The 4,802-nt window shown below is 32.5% G+C and overlaps 1 long non-coding RNA gene across 1 annotated transcript; it reads right to left on the bottom strand.

Moving 5' to 3' along the window:
- Nucleotides 1-1,595: 1,595 nt before the first annotated feature.
- LOC132746613 (uncharacterized) lies at nucleotides 1,596-3,409 on the bottom strand. The gene is made up of 3 exons (XR_009628003.1): nucleotides 3,322-3,409; nucleotides 2,758-2,849; nucleotides 1,596-1,705 (listed from the first exon to the last, which is right to left on the bottom strand). It is a non-coding gene; the product is annotated as an uncharacterized LOC132746613 (long non-coding RNA).
- Nucleotides 3,410-4,802: the final 1,393 nt, after the last annotated feature.

Here is a 4,802-nt window from a genome sequence, read left to right as displayed (position 1 = left end):
TCCTTGTACAACTGTAAGGTATCCTTATTGTTGCCGAAATATAAATTGAAAGTGGTCCACATGTGATGTTTTTTGGAAACGTAAACACCAACTCCTTCTATTGTTGTAGCAGCAATTAAATCAATCTAAATTGATAAATATTATGTGTAATAAACTTGTTGACATATATCTGAATTGTTTTAAATTGACAAATAAGGTATCTGAACAAAACGTATACATATTCTTACGATAATTTTATAATCGCAGAAAAAAGTTGCATCTGCATTAGAAAAATACTAGTTTTTCAAACCTCTCGCTTACACACTCAAGACAACTGAGCCAAAAAGAGCTTTGCTAGTTTGTACTACAGTGATGAAGTTTGTGTGCATTCAACCGTAACAATGTTTAATTTTTGTCTTACGTTTGAAAAAAAATACTTCGATGAAGTAGTTTAAAATGTTTATATAATTTTGTTTAATAGTTGTGACTTTTTTTTTTTTGAAATCTCATTCACATCACGCTTCAATTAGCTCATTTGACTAGCAACCAGTACATGTTTTAAGTTAGGAAATATCTTATTTTTTTCTAAATAGAGGTATTTGCGATATTTGCATCAATAACATTTCAAATTTCCTTTATTTCAAAACCGGAGAGAACTATATAATTAAGGGTGTTAGCTTTGAATTATATTACATTAGATAACATATTTATAACAATTCATACATACATATATTTCCCCTACATGTTATAAGCTAGCATAACTTAACTATTTTCTTTCAATCCTTTTACTTTAAAGAAAGACTAGTTTCACAAATACAGTAAGTTGTAAATAGTAACGGAATAACTATTTCATAGAGATAACAAGTTGCCAAGAAAAAATAGATTATTGTTATTCAAAGCAAAACTCGCATATAGATAAGAAATTGACGAAAATATAATCATCATGTATTATTGTAATTATCTTATTCTAGCATGACCCGCATATTCCCTATTGAACATAGAAGAAACGAAAGTGTGTGTTATGAGACAATAAAATAACAGTTTGACATTATATATTTAGACATGTGACGTAATCATTTTACACGTGACGTAACCACTAAAATGAGACGCGCTGAAAATAAGTATGGAAACAAATAAGGCGCAATCTAGATTAATATCAAGTGCGGTAGCATTTATTTGTTGATATCGTGTTAGAATCGAAAAAATATATCTAAATCGGTTATTTTATTGGTTGATAAAATCACTGTTTGTCGTTCAGATGCGCATCATAATATCACTCGGGCTACGCCCTCGTGATTTAATTAATCGCATCCGAACTCCAAACAGTGATTTTATTGAGCGATAAAATCACTGTTTGGGATATATCTTAAAAAGAATTTAATCAAACATGTAAGTAGATGCAGCAAGAAATATAATATATCAATGCTTTCACTTTTAAAAGGTTAAAACATTATAATAAATACATGCGAAAAATAATTTATTTCCATTAAAAGTATTCCCCAATGCATTTTCGTTTTTGCTAATATGAGATAATATTTCTTGACATGAATTAAACAAACCAAAATCCAAGGTGTCTGAGGATCTGAAGCAGCATGACGCCAACCAGTCAAAATAGTGTTTAAATGTGTTGATATGTGATTTGTGGTTCCAGAGGAAACAGTGACCTGACTGTTTGGTATCTGTTTGTCGTCTATTTCAATACTTTCAAAGCATGCCTCACCATTTTCTACAGACAAAAAAATTGAAAATGTCTTACAACTCTTACACAAGCACAATCGGAATGTCATCGGCTATTATCTATAATAACCTAGGAAACAATACGAAGTGAAGTGGTTCTACCACGTGATTTCAGATGTAAACAGAAACAGCGAGTGAAATGTAAAACGAATGTATATATTTGACATTTAATCTAAACAAATCCGACTTAAGGTACCTTGAACTTTCGGTTTCTACAACCATAATAATTAATATATAAATAATGTGTTATTTTCTTTTGTATCTATGAATTGACTTATTTACTTTCTTAGCGTAGGTTAGACCGGAATTCTGTATTAGTTCTGTGTATTCATACTATTGTGTTCGAGGTCCTTTCCGAAGACTGATGGAAAGGGCCGAAAAGTTGCGATTGACACAAACAAATATATATTCAAACAAAAAAAATATATATTGTAAAAAATGTTTGCAACCGTTAAAATTAATGATTTGTACTGTACAATTACTGAAAGATCATTGAAAATGGAGTATTGATTGCAAAGTGACATTATCGTGCCAGATTCAGATTCCAGTCGGATAACGCCAGTTTTCCATTTTTACCAGAAGGAAACAGTATGCTTTGAGGTTTCTTTGTAAAAAAAGTCTTTTTAGTAAGAAATTGAAACACGTGCGCAAATAAATCACCAGTTGGCGGCGTTGCCGAGGGGTTAACACACCAGACTGGCAATGTAAGAGATACTGGCCTCATGGGTCAAATATAGCAAGTGGCCATCCGTTGTTTCTGTGAGCATTACACTTTACACTCATTGTTTAACTAGACTGATTCGTAAAACTAAACTGACTTAAATAATTCATTCCCATAATAGAATATTCAAATGTCAACTAATGAATTATTAGAAAATAGTTTCAATAATAATCTCAAGAAGTCAGCAACTTTATGGACTGTTTTTGCTATGTTTGAGTTAACATGTTTAACTACTTATTTCTATCGAATATGGTGAATCATTAGCAAAAATATTTCTCCGAGTTTATTCTCTTTAGCTTTATGAAGTTAAGTTTACTTACGTGCTTCTATACTCGATATGAACACCTGAAATGACATGTCGCCTGTTATGTTTGCCTTCAATGCAAATGTGAAAAAACGACCTCGTGTTCTCCTGCAATTCAAGAGGTCAATTTGAAATGTATTTCATTTGCAGTATTCTACGATACATAAGTTTGAACAAAATAATTCAGAAGCGTATTTAAAATATATTTATTATTAACAGATCTTACGATCTCTCATTCAAGGATAAGCGATTTGCGGACAAAACACAATTTGTTGACTCTGACATGCGGTTATATCTAGGATACAATTGCTTCATATACCTTTAGATATTGTTCTGTGGTTTTGATAAATGGTGCACTGGTTTTTAATGGATGGTGATGCCGTTTCAGTTGATGGTGCTGTCGTTTTAATAGATGACATATCTTAAGTATCTAAGTATTTATAACACGGTCACACATTAGTATGGGAGATTTGCCATTTTCTTCCAACAAATATATGTACACTTTGATTTATTTCACAAGAAAAAGCATCACACAATGATAATTTTATTATAGCATTAATAAGGCTTGCGACAAAATTACCTTAAATATACTTTTCCTGGAAGAGTGGTAGTTTCTGTGTTACAAACTGAAGATTCCCCTAAATTCCCGGGCACATCATTGACAAAACACTTGAAATAAGTATGTTCCTGAAGGAAAACATTTCAGTACTTTAAAAATCATGCAATCAACAGACAAATGAATGTTTAATTCATAGTTCATTAAGGTACTATGAATTTCAAAACACGGATCTTTAATTTATTTTACAAATTGTCTATTTTTATTATTATTATTATTATTATTATTATTATTATTATTATTATTATTATTATTATTATTAAAAGCTACGTTTTACGGTTTTAAAGAACAAAACCACATAAACGGTATTTTTAGATAAGGAGAAAACGCACAGTTTGCATGCAATATATATGAAGACAAATCCTTTAATATATTTTTAATTATTTTACCATTCACTTTCTTCAACATAGGATAAGATACATAATTCATAAAATATCATAATATAACCGTGCATGTGTAAAGTCCCTGAGCACGTGCATCTTATACCTCCAACGGTGAACCTTTGTGTTGGCTAAATATCTCGTGAGCATCGTCTGGTCTGCTGACGTCATTTAATTTGACCAAATTTACACAAAACTGTGATTTGTACGGAATGCCGTTAGGGCCATCGCCTATGAATGTGTTGATCTAAAACGCGATAGTCGATAGTACGATGGTGAAAACGCGAAATCACGAAACTACGATGGTGAAAACGCGAAAGCACGATGATGAAAACGCGATAGTACGATGATGAAATCACGACAGTACGATGGTGAAAACGCGATAGTACGATGATGAAAACACGACAGTACGATGATGAAAACGCGACAGTACGATGGTGAAAACGCAATAGTACGATGGTGAAAACGCGATAGTACGATGATGAAAACACGACAGTACGATGATGAAAACGCGAAATCACGAAACTACGATGGTGAAAACGCGACAGTACGATGGTGAAAACACGATAGTTTTTCGCGTTTTCATCATCGTAGTATCGTACTGTCGCGTTTTCATCATCGTACTTTCGCGTTTTCATCATCGTGCTTTCGCATTTTCACCATCGTAGTTTCGTTATTTCGCGTTTTCACCATCGTACTATCGACTATCGCGTTTCAGATCAACACATTTATAGGCAATGGCCCTAACGGTATTCCGTAGATTTGCGCAGCGCACAGTTTCGTGCGAATCTATATTGATGTATCGCCAGTACTTTACAAGTGACATGGCCATAAACAAAACAGTAGTAAAAAGTGGAAAGTCTCAGCCAGAGGAAATCAAATATTGGAAAAATGGGTTACATTAGAGAAACATCTTACAACCTGCTGAAGTTGTGAATAAACGCTGATCACAGGCTTACATTTTGTGATATTTTCGAAATCAAACGTACACAGAATTCATATAGACAAATTCAAAATAACAAGCGCGGTACATGCCTCGTATGTTGTTTTTATTTATAAAAAAAA

This window comes from Ruditapes philippinarum, unplaced genomic scaffold (assembly GCF_026571515.1).
Source record: "Ruditapes philippinarum isolate M1 unplaced genomic scaffold, ASM2657151v2 ctg1967_1_1_1_1, whole genome shotgun sequence".
Classification (NCBI taxonomy): Eukaryota; Metazoa; Mollusca; class Bivalvia; order Venerida; family Veneridae; genus Ruditapes; species Ruditapes philippinarum.
This window is presented reverse-complemented; position numbering and strand designations above follow the sequence as displayed.